The 16,243-nt window shown below is 45.1% G+C and overlaps 1 protein-coding gene across 1 annotated transcript in view; it reads left to right on the plus strand.

Annotated features, from left to right (window-relative positions):
• RBM12B (RNA binding motif protein 12B) overlaps positions 1–14,560 on the plus strand; it is a 36,225-nt gene extending 21,665 nt beyond the window's left edge. The window contains exon 3 of the transcript XR_014474829.1: positions 14,141–14,560. The gene's annotated coding sequence lies outside the window, so the exon portion shown is untranslated. The remainder of the gene's footprint in view (positions 1–14,140) is intronic.
• Positions 14,561–16,243: the final 1,683 nt, after the last annotated feature.

Genomic DNA, 16,243 nt, shown 5'->3' on the forward strand with positions numbered 1-16,243 from the left:
CAAAATTGGTGAAACCCCTGGGGGTTTGAAATGTACACTATACCCCTAGATGAATTCCCTGAGGGGTGTAGTTTGCAAAATGGGGTCACTTGTGGGGGGGTTCCACTGTATTGGTGCTTTGGGGGTCTTGCTAATGCGACATAGCACCCACCAACATTCCACCAGAATTTGTGCTGCAAAATCCAAATATCACTCCTTCCCTTCTGAGTCCTGCCACTTTTTGGTCACACATGAGGCATTGCCGTACTCGGGAGAAATTGGGGCACAGATTTTGTGGTGCTTTTTCTTCTTCATACCTTCTGAAAATGAAAAATTTTGAGCCAGAACTGCATTTTTGTGTAAAAAAATGTAATTTTTCATTTTCACTCACCAGTTGTATCAAAATTGGTGAAACCCCTGGGGGTGTGAAATGTACACTATACCCCTAGATGAATTCCCTGAGGGGTGTAGTTTGCAAAATGGGGTCACTTGTGGGGGGGTTCCACTGTATTGGTGCTTTGGGGGTCTTGCTAATGCGACATAGCACCCACCAACATTCCACCACCAAAAATCACTCCTTCCCTTCTGAGTCCTGCCATGCACCCAACTGGTATTTTTTGGTCACATATGAGGCATTACCATACTCGGGAGAAATTGGGGCACAGATTTTGGGGTGCTTTTTCTCCTTCATACCTTCTGAAAATGAAAAATTTTGAGCCAGAACTGCATTTTTGTGTAAAAAAAATGTAATTTTTCATTTTCACTGCCCAGTTGTATCAAAATTGGTGAAACCCCTGGGGGTTTGAAATGTACACTATACCCCTAGATGAATTCCCTGAGGGGTGTAGTTTGCAAAATGGGGTCACTTGTGGGGGGGTTCCACTGTATTGGTGCTTGGGGGGTCTTGCTAATGCAACATAGCACCCACCAACATTCCACCAGAATCTGAGCTGCAAAATCCAAAAATCACTCCTTCCTTTCTGAGTCCTGCCATGCACCCAAATGGTATTTTTTGGTCACATGTGAGGCATTGCCGTACTCGGGAGAAATTGGGGCACAGATTTTGGGGTGCTTTGTCTCCTTCATTCCTTGTGAAAATGAAAAATTTTGAGCCAGAACTGCATTTTTGTGTAAAAAATGTAATTTTGCATTTGCACAGCCCAGTTGTATCAAAATTGGTGAAACCCCTGGGGGTTTGAAATGTACACTATACCCCTAGATGAATTCCCTGAGGGGTGTAGTTTGCAAAATGGGGTCACTTGTGGGGGGGTTCCACTGTATTGGTGCTTGGGGGGTCTTGCTAATGCGACATAGCACCCACCAAAATTCCACCAGAATCTGAGCTGCAAAATCCAAAAATCACTCCTTCCCTTCTGAGTCCTGCCATGCGCCCAAATGGTATTTTTTTGGTCACATGTGAGGCATTGCCGTACTCGGGAGAAATTGGGGCACAGATTTTGGGGTGCTTTTTCTCCTTCATACCTTCTGAAAATGAAAAATTTTGAGCCAGAACTGCATTTTTGTGTAAAAAAATGTAATTTTTCATTTTCACTGCCCAGTTGTATCAAAATTGGTGAAACCCCTGGGGGTTTGAAATGTACACTATACCCCTAGATGAATTCCCTGAGGGGTGTAGTTTGCAAAATGGGGTCACTTGTGGGGGGGTTCCACTGTATTGGTGCTTTGGGGGTCTTGCTAATGCGACATAGCACCCACCAACATTCCACCACCAAAAATCACTCCTTCCCTTCTGAGTCCTGCCATGCACCCAACTGGTATTTTTTGGTCACATATGAGGCATTGCCATACTCGGGAGAAATTGGGGCACAGATTTTGGGGTGCTTTGTCTCCTTCATTCCTTGTGAAAAATGAAAAATTTTGAGCCAGAACTGCATTTTTGTGTAAAAAATGTAATTTTGCATTTGCACAGCCCAGTTGTATCAAAATTGGTGAAACCCCTGGGGGTTTGAAATGTACACTATACCCCTAGATGAATTCCCTGAGGGGTGTAGTTTGCAAAATGGGGTCACTTGTGGGGGGGTTCCACTGTATTGGTGCTTGGGGGGTCTTGCTAATGCGACATAGCACCCACCAAAATTCCACCAGAATCTGAGCTGCAAAATCCAAAAATCACTCCTTCCCTTCTGAGTCCTGCCATGCGCCCAAATGGTATTTTTTGGTCACATGTGAGGCATTGCCGTACTCGGGAGAAATTGGGGCACAGATTTTGGGGTGCTTTTTCTCCTTCATACCTTCTGAAAATGAAAAATTTTGAGCCAGAACTGCATTTTTGTGTAAAAAAATGTAATTTTTCATTTTCACTGCCCAGTTGTACCACAATTGGTGAAACCCCTGGGGGTTTGAAATGTACACTATACCCCTAGATGAATTCCCAGAGGGGTGTAGTTTGCAAAATGGGGTCACTTGTGGGGGGGTTCCTAAATTTTAGCATCTTATGGTGCCTAGAAACCTACATGGTGCCTAAAAAATAATCTCATAAAAAGGAGGCTCCAAAATCAAGTAGGTGCTCCTTCTATTATGAAGCCTGTGGTTTGGTCAACGTGCACACTAGGGCCACATATAGGATATTTATGAAAACAAAAGAATTGGGGGAATCAATTTTTAGTCACATTTCTCTAGTAAAATGTACTGTGTTCCTTAGAAAAATGTATTAAAATTGCAAATCTGCAAAAAAAATGACATTTTGAAATTTCACCTACACTTTGTTTTAATTCCTGTGAAACACCTAAAGGGTTAACAAACTTCCAAAATGCTGTTTTGAATACTGTGGGGGGTGCAGTTTTTGAAATGGTATCATTTATGGGGGTGTCTCACATACAAGTCCCTCAAAGTCACATCAGAACTGAACTGGTCCCTAAAAAAATCAGTGTTTGAAATTTTCTTGAAAATTTGAGAATTTGCTATTCATATTGTAAGCCTCCTAGTGTCCCAAAAAATTAAAAGGAAGTTGAAATAATGATGGAAACATAAAGTAGACATATGGTCTATGTTAGTTATTAACTATTTTGAGTGGTATGATTATTTGTCTCACAAGCAGAAAATTTAACATTTTGCAAATTGCAAAATTTTCCATTTTTTCACGACATTTTGGTATTTTTCACAAAAAAACACAGACTGTATCGACCCAAATTTACCACTAATTTGAAGTACAATGTGTCACGAAAAAACAATCTCAAAATCACTGGGATAAGTAAAAGCAAAAAAAAGTTATCCCCACTTAAGTGATACATGTCAGATTTGAAAAAAAGGGCTCTGTCAGGAACGCAAAAACTGGCTCTGTCAGGAAGGGGTTAAAACAAAAAAATCTGGAGTCCCTCTTGGAGCCTATTTGCACTGTAGAGTGCCAGAGCTCAAGGCTGACCCATCAGCCAAGAGCTGGTATGCTGACAAGCTCCCCATACCATCCGACTCATGTGAAGATCATCAGTGGGTGTATACTTCTTGTTCGTAGAGGAGGAAGGTCACTGATTACACCTATACCTGCCCAGCTGATTATTTGGCAAGTTCCAGTACCCGTGGGAGCTCCATAATTGATGGGAAATATTTCCTTCTCCATATGTCTGATTATCAACAATGCACAATTGCTTTATACCATACAGATATATTGCTAACAATATACGGAGGTTGTGCATACACCCCAGACTTTCCAAATTAACTTTAAATAACCCTCCTGGTAGATTTCTGATGCTGCACTGGGAAGGGCATATACACACACAAACACACAGAAGTATCTGGTGAGTGCACATATACTGCCATTAAGGGACTTGATGGATATATGTCTTTTTCCCCTTAAACTACTATGTTGCTATGTATGACCAATGCAGAAGTTTCTCTTCAGATAGATTGTTTACAGGTATAATAGAGGTTACATTCTCCTTTTTTTATTTTTCGTGGTGCCACTGCCATAATAGAAATGTTGGTTTTAGAGCAAACAATCGTGTCACAAAATCAGAATCCGTAAATGAGATTTTGTTCATATCTGTTTTTAGTCCAAAATCTACATGGGACTCCGACCCATTTTAAATTTAAAGGATTTAAACAGAAGATAGGATAGAATACGCATGGATTCTGTAAGAACAGTCCTCAACAGAATGGCGGCAAAAGAGTTTATGGCATTTATAGGTGCTTATCTACATGTGCCCATTTGGAAACACCACCACTGCCTCTTAAGTTTTATGGTTGTGGAAGACATAATTATTTTTATTTTGTTGCTGGATTGGGTACTTATGTAGTATCTGGGCTGCCGATTTTGTGATTGTATGCCTTACCTTAAGGCATACAATCAGATGCGATGCGATTTTGCATAGGATTCAATGTTAAGAAGGTCCTGTTCATTTCCCCACTATCCAAGTGGGCATAGAGTTGATTTTATATAGCGTGGCGAGCCACCGAGCCCGAAGCGTGGCTAGCGGACACATATTTCTTAAAAAGTATTCTGTGTCCCCTCGCGGGGCTCGCCACGCTTCGGGCTTGGTGGCTCGCTACGCTCGCCACAGGTTTATATCCAACTCCATGCCCACTTGGATAGTGGGGAAAGGAAAAGGACCCCTTTTTCCCATTGAATTCTATGTTAAAATGGACTCAGACCATTTTAACATTGAATCCTATGGAAAAATCTTGACCATCGCATCGCATACGATTTGGTCGCATGCGATCCGATCAGATTTCTAAATCGGACGCCCAGATACTACATAAGTACCCTGGATTGTTCCATAATTAGACAATTTATTTTTTCAAAGCAAATTTATTTAGCTCCGCTAAGAGTCATGGATGTCCTAAAGTCCCATGGCTATGCTATAAATTTTCAAAAGCTTTTTAAAGATTATTCCCAGTGCATACACTTTTTGGTACTTGTGTATTATCTGGACTCCCATGTTAAATGCACCCCATTTTTTCATACCCCTACTAACCAAAGTATTACATAAGTACCCACTTTTTTTTGCCATTGTGTTCAATTACCAACCAGCCACATTCTTTTTGGCAACCGAAAAAAATGGAGGCATTCATAATTTACTGCAAAAACTATTGAAGTTTAGAAGTAAGTTGGTTCTTTGTTGGTATGGAAAGATGATTATTTTTTTTTTGTTTGTTGTCCAGTATGCAAGTATGTATACCAGGTCATATAACATTGATCAAGAATAGGCTTTTCCTTATCCAGGTTTGGTTGGTTATAACAACAATGCCAGTCTCCAGGGAATGGGGTTTTTCTGAAACATAATTTCTCTAGCATCCATTATGGGATACTGGGGTTGAATGCGATGGGGGGGGATAGAGGTCCTCCACAGGAGAGACAGGGCACATCAAAAATCTTCAGTGTGGGTGCACTGGCCCCTCCCACTAGTCAGTTTAGAAAAATGTGCCTCAGGAGAGGCTGCACTTCTGGATACTCCAGAGAGCTGTTTTTCTTCAGTTTGTTTTATTTTTTTATTTTGGGTGTGCGGCTATGGACAATGCAGCATTCCTGCTTCGGGGGAGCCAGGGGAAGGGTCAGTCCCTGGCATCTTCAGGGGTAGAGCTGACCCTGCTGCAGGACCACTGTCCTGTGAGGGGTTTGTCACCACCAGCATTGCACTGTAGCGAGCAAACCCCCCCCCCCCCCAGCTGCCGCACACCCCTGGCAAAATGTCTGAAGACATCAAGTGGTGAGTACAGCTGGGGTCCCCCCTTTAAGGGGCTCCCCGGTTATTGGTGTGGCAGGCGGCATTAGCGGTGGCCCTCACGCAGGGACCGCGCATAGCCCCGCTGACACTGGCAAGCCACGGACAGCCGCTGGACCACCAGGGCTGGGCAGCATATGAGAGATTACTCTAGCAGACATTTGACAGTATAAATAAGCTGAGTTGCCAGCTCTGTATAAAGGGGGCAGGGCTTCGGGCAGAGCGGGACCAGGATCTGCTGGGCGTGTTTTTTCAGATTCCTGCTTCTCCCTGCAGACTGAGTCGCCATTGTTGCACCTCCTCAGAGGTGTGGTGGATGCCAGGATCTTCTAGCCAGCTGTTGGATGGCAAAAGCCATTTATACTTCACAGATACAGGAGGGATTATTAGGAGACATGTCTGTGGCACAGTTCGTAGAAATACTGCGCCACATTCAGGACACGGCCAAGGTGCTTTGCGAAGTACAAAAGGAATTAGGCTCTATAAATGCGCGCAATTCGGCCATGGCGGTGTCGGCCCGAAGAGCCCTGTGGTTGCGTCAATGGGTCGCTGACGTAGACTCAAAACGTAGTGTGGAAAGTATTCCACTCACAGGTGATAGGCTGCTTGGAAGCTAACTTGATGACTGGATTTCTAAGGCCACGGCTGGTAAATCCACTTTTCTTCCGTCGGCATCCACTGGTACAACGTCCATTTACAGGTCCTGGTCAGCACTCCTTTTGCGGGTTTAGATTCCGCAACAAGGCCAGAAGTGCCTCCACTGCTGACAGAGGCACGTGAGGGAAGTTCAGGAAGGCTGCCCCATTAGGACTGCAGTGTCACTACAGCTGCCTCCAAGCCAGCGGCATGACGGGGTCTTCCCACTCCGGGATGTTCTCGAGGTGGGTGCTCGTCTGGGATGCCTCTTGCCTAGATACCTGGGTCAGGGGTCTTATTTTGCAGGGCTACAGGCTGGAGTTTGCCAGACCACAGCCCCGAAGATATTTCAAGACGGCCCTTCCGGACTCAGTGGAGGACCAGATGCTTCTTCAAGGAGCAATACAAAAGCTACTTCAGACATGGGTTATCTTATAGGTGCCGCGACAAGAAAGCGGGCAGGGTTATTACTCCAACCTCTTCCTGGTACCAAAACCCGACGGCTCGGTAAGTCCTTGAATCCATATCTTCAGGAGTTCAGGTTCAAAATAGAATCACTCCGTTCAGTGATTACCAGTCTGGTAAGGGGGGAGTTCCTAGCCTCTCTAGATGTGAAAGACTCTTATCTTCACATCCCCATTTGGCCAGAACATCTAAGGTTTGTACTAGGGGACAACCATTTTCAATTTCAGGCTCTGCCTTTCGGCCTGTCCACGGCTCTGTGCAAGGTCATGGCGGTAATTATGTCCCTACTCAGGCTACGGGGAGAAAACGTGATCCCGTATCTGGACGACCTGCTCATCAAGGCAAGGTCAGCAGAAGCCTTGAGAAGTGCAGTCCACCTGGCAATGCACGTACTTTCTGACCACGGATGGATTCTGAACCTACCGAAATCATCCGTGGTCCCCATCCAGAGGATGCTGTTCCATGGTGTGATTCTTGACACAGTAGAAAAGAGGTGTTTCTTCCAGAGGAGAAAGTGACAGCCCTTCAGCAGTTGGTGGCAGAAGTGCTGGAGACCCCTCAGGTATCAGTCCATCTTTGCCACAATGTTGGGGAAGATGGTGAAGGATCCAGTATGCACGTTTTCACTCCAGAATCTTCCAGCTGGATATCCTGGCCAAGTGGTTGGGGTTGCCTCTCCACATGCAGAGAAGGATCCGTCTATCGCCGCAGAACAAGCTATCTCTCCAATGGTGGCAGTGCTCATCCAACCTACTGGCGGGCCGGTTGTTTGGGATCCAGGACTGGATTCTAGTCACAACGGATGCCAGTCTAAAGGTGGCCATACACACACAGATTTATCTTCAGATCTGGCTGGTTGGAACAAAAACCTGGTTATGGATGAGAGCAAATGACAGTTGACCATTTGCTTGGAAATGCTGGAAAACTGACAAACTGTCACTCATCCATAACCATGTCTTTGTTCCAACCAGCCAGATCTGAAGATAAATCTTACTGGTGTATGGGCACCTTAAGAGATTGGGAACCGTGATCCGTTTTCAGGGAAAATGGTCTCCATTGGAATCCAGACTTCATATCAACAAGCTGGAGTTGAGAGTGGTCTTTTATGCTCTTTCACAGGCAGCCTCCATGATGCGGGGCAAGTTGGTACAGGTTCAGTCGGTCAACACGACCACGGTTGTGTATATCAACCAGCAAGGGGGGACCAAGAGTATGGCATGCATGTGCGAGGCGTGCAAGATCATCTCTTGGGCAGAACAATATATGACAGCGCTGTCGGCCATCTTCATACCGGTAGTGGACAACTGGGAAGCAGACTTCCTAAGCCGGCACGATCTCCATCCCGGGGAGTGGCAGCTGCATTCCCAGTGTTTCCTCGCATTGTGGAACGGTGGGGGTTGCCACAGATCGACCTTGTCGACCACAAGGTCGACAAGTACTGTTCATGGACCAGGGATCCTTGTGCACAGGCATGGAATTACTGGTTGGTTTACCCGTTTCCACCACTCCCGTTGATTGCCCAAAGGGCGGAGGTCATCCTGGTGGCACCGAATTGGCCTTGAAGAGCATGGTACGGAGGTCTACAGTCCATGCAGGTAGAAGACCCATGGCGTCTGCCTCTCCAAGAAGATCTGCTTGTTCAAGGGCCGTTCTACCAGGACTTATAGCGGCTACGTTTAACGACCTGGAGGTTGAGCGGCAGATTTTAAGCCACAAGGGTCTACATGCTTCGCTCATATCAACCATGACGCAAGCTAGGAAGCCGGAAACTGCGACCCACTATCACCTCATATGGAAAAAAATGTGGCCTGGTGTGAAAGAAAGACCCTACCACCAGAGGTGTTTAAATTAGACTGCTTACTGCGGTTCTTGCAGGCTGGATTGGATTTGGGCCTTCGGTTGGGTTCCTTAAAAGTCAAAATCTCGGCTCTGTCAGTGTTTTTTCAAAGGAAGCTGGCGTCCTTGCCGGAGGTACAGACGTTTCTCCAAGGGGTACTGAGGATTCAGCCCCCCTTCGTGCCGCCTACAGAACCATGGAGCTTGGATGTAGTGTTAACTTTTCTACATTCTTCCTGGTTTGAACCTTTGGACCAATCTGACTTGAAGTAACTTACGTGGAAAATGGTGGTCCTGTTGGCCCTGGCTTCAGCCAGATGGGTGTCTGAAATTGGAGCCCTGTCTTGTAAGAGCCCATATCTTGTTTTTCATGGACGAAGCCACAGTTCTTGCCTAAGGTTGTGTCACCTTTCCACCTCAACCAACCCATTGTGGTTCCGTCCAGTGTTGCGCATCCGGAAATCCCTGCTTCCCTGGATGTCGTTCAGACTCTCAGAGTGTATGTCAGACATACAGCTAGAATTGGAAAGACAGATAGTCTTTTTGTACTTTATGATGCCCAAAGAAAGGGATGTCCGGTATCTAAGCAAACCATCACCCGTTGAATACATTCCACTATACAACAAGCATATGTATCGGCAGGTTTGAATCTTCCAGCATTGGTGAAGGCTCATTCAACTAGGTCGGTAGGGACTTCCTGGGCTGCTGCCCAAGGTGTCTCGGCCCTGCAACTTTGCAGGGTTGCTACTTGGTCAGGTCAACACACATTTGTTAGGTTCTACAAATTTGATGCCATGGCCAGGGAGGATTCCCAGTTTGGACAGGCGGTGCTCCGCACATCCCCCCGCCCCCCCCCCCCTTCCCCCATTCTGGTAGCTTTGGGACCTCCCCATCGTATTGAACCCCAGTTTCCCATAATGGACGCTAGATAAAATAGGATTTGGGTACCTACCTGTAAATCCTCTTCACGTAGTCCATATGGGATACTGGGCGCCCGCCTCGGTGCAGAGTTACTACTGCATGTAGTTGTCATTTACCGTGAAGTTAAGACTGTTGCCTTGGTTGTCACTTTGTGACAGTTTTTTCTTTTTCTAAATTTTAAAGAAAAGTTTGTTTTTTCTTGTCTGTTTACGGTGTGCTGGTATGAATCTCACCATGTTTCACCAGTGGTGTAGCTTGGTTCCACAGTGCCCGGAGCAAGGGCATGTTTCGCGCCCCCCCCCCTCTCCTCTGCTAGTAAAACGCACAGATGGGGGTTAAGGATTAGTCCTGCCTGTTGAACCTCTGGGTACCTTTGGAGATAGGACCACACTGGCCAACTCACGTGCCCTGGGCTGGTGTCTGGGGTGGTCTGAGACCTTCCTATTCAGTGCCAACGGATGCTGGGGGCCATCACTGGTCGCTGCCTGATGTGGGGGGGTCAGTTGCTGTGGCCAGGTAGGTGCTGGCTCCCTGACGCTCTGGCTTTTGCCCAGGTGACACTGTGTACTGCGGCCAGTTGCTGAGTGCGAGGCCTGGGCTCTCATTCTCTCCTGTGGCCACCAGGACTTGCGGATCAAGGATGACACATTGGCCATGGAGAGGAGAAGTGCCTGGTCCCTGGAGAGGAAGCCCGAAGTCAGGGGGCAGTGCGACGAGGAGGAGGAGAGTGAAGCTGCATGGCGAGGGGCAGGAGGAGGAAGAGCAGCAGCGTGGCCAGCAGCGCATGGGAGCAGAGAGAGGACGGAGCGGAGATTGACAACTCCAGTCACCGGCACCCGACAGCAGCGCCCGATACCCGGCAGACTGGTGCCGTGGACTGGTGCGGTGATGCGGCTGCCGGGTATTGGGCGCTGCTGTCGGGTGCCGGGGACTGGAGCTGTCAATCTCCGCTCCGTCCTCTCTCTGCTCTGCTCCCACGCGCTGCTGGCAACGCAGCTGGCTGCTCTTCCTCCTCCTGCCCCATCGTCACGCAGCTTCACTCTCCTCCTCCTCGTCGCGCTGACACCCGACCCCGGGCTTCCTCTTCCTCTCCTAATGTGGGCTCCTTGTTCCGCCCCCTACACAGGCACAACGGGATCTATAGCACAGAGGGGAGCCGGCGGCAGAGCTCCGGCGCCAGGTGACATGCTGGTGCTCCGCCCTAGCTCCGCCTCTGTGTTTCACAGATCCTTCCTCACATAGTTCGCTCTTCCTCGGCACAGTTTTTCATTAACTGACTAGTGGGAGGGGGAAGTAGAGGGGAGGAGCCAGTGCACCCACACTGAAGATTTTTTTATGTGCCCTGTCTCTCCTGCGGAGGACCTCTATCCCCTCCATAGTATTGAACCCCAGTATCCCATATGGACTACGAGAAAAGGATTTACCGGAAGGTACCCAAAATCCTATTTTTCAGGTACTCTGGTCCAGAAAGGAAACAAGGCTTCCAATCAGTACCCAGGATTTTCCAATTAAACATTCTAAGAGACTTTGCTACATCAGCTATTGATATAATTTCTTCATCCTGTCGCCAGAGACAAAACCATCTCTTAGATTGTGGACCAGGCTAATGTTTTCACTTTGTATTCCTATTTTATTTATTTTTTTCAGCTGAGCTGGGTTGTGTTTTTTATTTTATTTTTTAATTAGCCATATTTTTTTACATAGCTTCCCATCATGCCCCTAACGTGTCTGTCTATTAATACCAAAGGCCTTAACACCCCATAGAAGCGCTCGCATCTTCATATTACATAAAAAATAAAACACGTGGGTATATGGTCTTTTTTCAGGAAACATTTAAAGAAGGACTCAAATCTTTCATTGTCTTAAAAACTTTTCTCCTCAGTGTGGTATTCTAATAATGTTGGCAAATGCAATGGAGTGGGATTGGTACTTTAATCCCGGCGTTCACAATCCCGAAAAGGGGGTATGTGGTTCATCCCCCCCCCCCCCCCTTTGCAGACTCAGGGGGTTATTCTAGTTCACTCGGAAAGGCACAATCACTCTCTAATGGACAAAACCATGTGCACTGCAGGTGGGGCTGATGTAACATGTGCAGAGAGAGTTAGATTTGGGTGGGGGGTGTCCTTCAAACTGTATTGTATCAATCTATATTGCAGTATAAAAATAAAGCAGCCAGTATTTACCCTGCACAGAAACAATAAAACACCCAAATCTAACTCTCTGCACATGTTACATCAGCCCAACCTGCAGTGCACATGGTTTTGTCCATTAGAGTGTGATTGTGCCTTTCCGAGTAAACTAGAATAACCCCCTCAGTGCGCTCGCCACGCAGCGGGCCCGGGTTCCTCGCTACGCTCGGCACACTAATTTATTCTCCCTCTATGGGTGTCGTGGACACCCATAGAGGGCGAAGGGGTCAGAATTTTGGACGACGGGATTCTAACTGCTTCCCAATGGAGTGGCCTTCTCAGAGGTTCTGTTCTCTTCCAACTTCCAACAGGACAATCCCTCTTTTTTCAGCAAATTCTTTCAGGAACTCAGCCTTTTTTGCAATGGGGAAACCTTGGTAGGTGACGATTTTAACCATTGCCAACATTTCTGTGAGAGATGTGCAAGATATTCGCTAATAATTCCAGCATCGCTCACATATGTTTTACTGTATTAAATTCATATAAATGTTGTGTAAAAATATTTCCTATGTAAGGTAAACGTTACAGGTTATTATGATGTATAAAAATGTTTGCTTGGCAAGTTTCACACCTATTTAGACAAATGCACTTGGCACTCAGGGGTAATATAATACACATTTGGATAAATCAGGCTCCCCCTGGTTGAGAGAGTATCCACGTCTATCTTTGTGCAGATGTATGGCCAAAGCAGGTTTATTTGATGTCTGGCGTTTTCTTAATCCTACTGTCCATGACTATACTTTCTATTCCAATCCACATGATGTTTATTCTTGTATAGATTTGTTTATGTGCTGTGCCTTCTTCTCAAAAATAGCTTCCTACTGCTCAATAATCCCAATTACATGGTCAGACCACTCTCTTTTAGTGGCGCCCTTTAACATCTTTGAAACAACAGGAGGTAGGCCTTCGTGGAGACTTAATGAAACTTTTCTGAAAATTCCTCAGTTTCAGGAACTGATTATATCTAAAAAATCGGGACTATTTTTAAGTCCCAAGATGATTTTAACCCTTTGAGTACCAAGTGGATTTGTCCATTTTTATTCATCATAATAATCTGTAATGTTTACCTTACATAGGAAATATAATTATTTTATTTTACATAACATTTATTATTTGAAGTTATATAACAAATGTGAGTGATGCTGGCATTTTTATGGGAAAATTTGAACATCTCTTACAATGTTGGTACTCAAAGGGTTAATGAGTCAACCGAAGGCAGTGATACAGGGGAACATCATTCAATATGCTTCACACCGAAAGAGAGAAGAAAAAAAAAAGTTACCTCATTGTTTTGTTATACAGCAGACCTAGATTTAGAACATAAACAAACCCAATCTAAATGGGTTCTAGTGGTATCTATGTTTCAGCTTCTTTATATTTATTTATTTACAGTTATTTATATAGCGCACACATATTCCGCAGTGCTTTACAGAGCTTATTTGAACATTCACATCAGTCCCTGCTCCAGTGGCGCATACATATTCCCTACCACATATACACGTACACATTCATTCCAGGATTTTGTTGGAAGCCAATTAACCAGATTCGGCATGAAAAGCCGGGGGTCGGGATCCCGGCGTTCAAAATCCCGAACGCCGAAATCCCAACAAGGGGGGGGGACGTGGATCGCGCCCCCCTTGCGGGCTCGCTGCGCTCGCCACGCAGCGGGCCCGGTGCCTCGCTACGCTCGGCACACTAATTTATTCTCCCTCCGAGGGTGTGGACGCCCACGAGGGGAGAAAGTGTCGGGATTCCGGTGTCTGGATTTTGAACGCCGGGAACCCAACCGCCGGGATTGAAACTGCATCCCAATTAACCTATCAGTATATTTTTGGATTGTTGGAGGAAACTCTTTAGCCAACCTAGTTTTTGGTAAGTATGCAACAGAACAAGATTGTTACCTTAAGTTTTTAGTACACAGTAGGCCAAAACCAATAGACAATTTTGTCAGCGTACGGATTGTTTTTTTTTGAATGCACCTCTTGCTCTTCAATGGAATGGTTTGAGCACATTGGTGTGCAAAGCAAATTCCTTACCAGCAACAAAACCAAAATCCAGCCCAAATGTTGATTGGCTGACCAACTCTAGAAAGGCTATCTACCAACTATCAAGCAAGCCCAACGCACTACCACCCAAGACTACCATGTTTCCCTACATCAGCAAAAAATTAATTCATCTCAATTGCCATCCGGACAATGCTGAAAAAGCCTATATATTTGTAGAAATAAGATCCACTGTTGGGGATGGCATTATGTGCACCAGCTTCCATTCGATGGCTGCTCCACAGTTTGGGAAATGCTAGGGGGCTTCAAAATCCTGGACAATAAATAGCCATTCCAGTCAATGAAGGTAGCAGGAAAAAGAACATTTTGATATTAAATAATAAAAAAAATGTAATTGAAATACAAATTGATATGATTTTTTTTTATCTTTCAGTTATCCACTTTTATAGAGGAGACCAAACTTCGGTGATGATCCTTCAGCCCCATGATAACTCGTCTCCTGCTACTTTTTAAAAAGATGCAGATCGCAGCAGCAAGAGACCTTCAGAAATTTCTGCTACTCACCCATCACAAATACCATTTAACCACCCAGTGTATCGGCACTCTACCAGTTACTCCCTTAACCCTCCTGCACCCAGAATCACCACACCTGCCAACAGGAGTATCGACATGATTGAGTACCGTGGAAAGCCATCGCCAGAGGACAAGGACATCACAACATATGTAGTGATGAACAATTGTAAATATTTTTGAGTATATAGATGTAAATATAGATTGTGCTATTTATCAGCATTAAAGAAAACTGTTGTAAAGGTTTAAAAGTTATTTTAATAAAAAAATTTTTTTTACATCATTTTGTTCTCCCCTATAAATACTGAGCTTTAAGCATATGTAAGATTTCATGTTTCAGGGATGATCAGACCCAGTGCATGTAGAAATCTGAATATGCTGAATTTCAGATCTTCCAGCGACCTTCCTGTTGCCAAATATCACAAAGTAGCCACTAGCCTGTTCAGCAGAAATGGTTCTCCTTAAAAAAAAATGTAACCATTCATTTACTGGTATGGCCAGTTGCAGCAGCTCCTGTAATCATCAGAATTATTCTCCTGAATTTTCTGTAATACGGGGTATGGGACAACAACTCGGTACTTATGTATTATCTGGGCTCCCGTTTTTCTTATGAGACCGCGTCCCCTCGCGGGGCTCGCTGCGCTCACCACGCTTCGGGCACGGTGGCTCGCTGCGCTCGCCACACTATATAAAATCAACTCCATGCGTAGTTGGATAGTAGGGGTATGAAAAATTGGGGTGCATTTAACATGGGAGCCCAGATAATACATAAGTACCAACAACTCTTCTCTGGAGCCATCCCTGTGTACACCACCTCCTATTACATACTCCTTTTGTGAGATTGCAGCAATATCACTGTAGTAACAACAGCTTGCCTGGCAAGATCCATTATCTACAGCAGCAGATAATCTTACCAAGCTTCTGCATGATACAAAGAGCAGTACTGGTAATGGTGTTTAGCTAGTTTCTTTTCCTAGATGTTTGTTCTACCCAACCCAATATTCTAACTTTATTTGCATTGGCCATCCTAGACACATAATAATGTCCTAACAGTTATTAGGACAATCGGGATGGAGCAATAATTCACTATTGTGCATGTAGTCTGTTCTTGAGATCATATTTTAGCTCAGCAAAACATGTATTCATTAGTCATATCTACAGGTGTCCATCCTTTTACTGACTCTTTCATCATTATTTATTCAACTATGTAGCAGAAAGCAGCAATAAATGAATTCAAATTATACCCTTTGTCGACAATACAGGGTTTTGGCACACAAAGGCAATTTTAAAAACTATAATAGGATAATAAATGATATGCAGGTGCTAATTCAGGGCATTTCTATGAAAATCTGATACAACAGCAGTACAATCAACAAATAATAAATTATACGCAGGAGGGGGAGCAGCTGATATCTTAATTGGTGTTATAAAAATCTATAAATACATGTAATATAGAAAAACAAGCATATAGCGCTCCTACTGTTAGGAATCTTAACCTCAGATCTCACAGTTTCACATAGATTTCATAAGAAAAACAAAATAATAACAAAGTGTTATTTAGTAGAGGTAAATCATAAATACGAAAATGGGTACTTGTTTCCTAGCACGACGCCCATCGCATGCCGTACTTAATGGTGTGAAATGCGATGCGATATTTCCATCAAATTAACAGGAGTGCTTGTACAATAAAATACCACATAGCATTGCATGCCAGCAAATGGCATGCGATGCGATTTTCAATTGTACAAGCACCCGGATGGGTGCTTACAATGTTAAATGCACCCACATTGTCAACGCCACCCCCACTATCAACGCCAACCCGAAGCATGGCGAGCGCAGCGGTACGCGTCCTCCGACCTTTTCATACCCCCACTATCCACGTCGGCGTGGAGTTGATTTTAAATTCTGTGGTGAGCGCGAAGCGTGGCAAGCCCCGCGAGGGGACACGGAATACGAGCCCGATGCG

This window comes from Crinia signifera, chromosome 5 (genome assembly GCF_055691185.1).
Source record: "Crinia signifera chromosome 5, ASM5569118v1, whole genome shotgun sequence".
In the NCBI taxonomy this organism is placed as follows: Eukaryota; Metazoa; Chordata; class Amphibia; order Anura; family Myobatrachidae; genus Crinia; species Crinia signifera.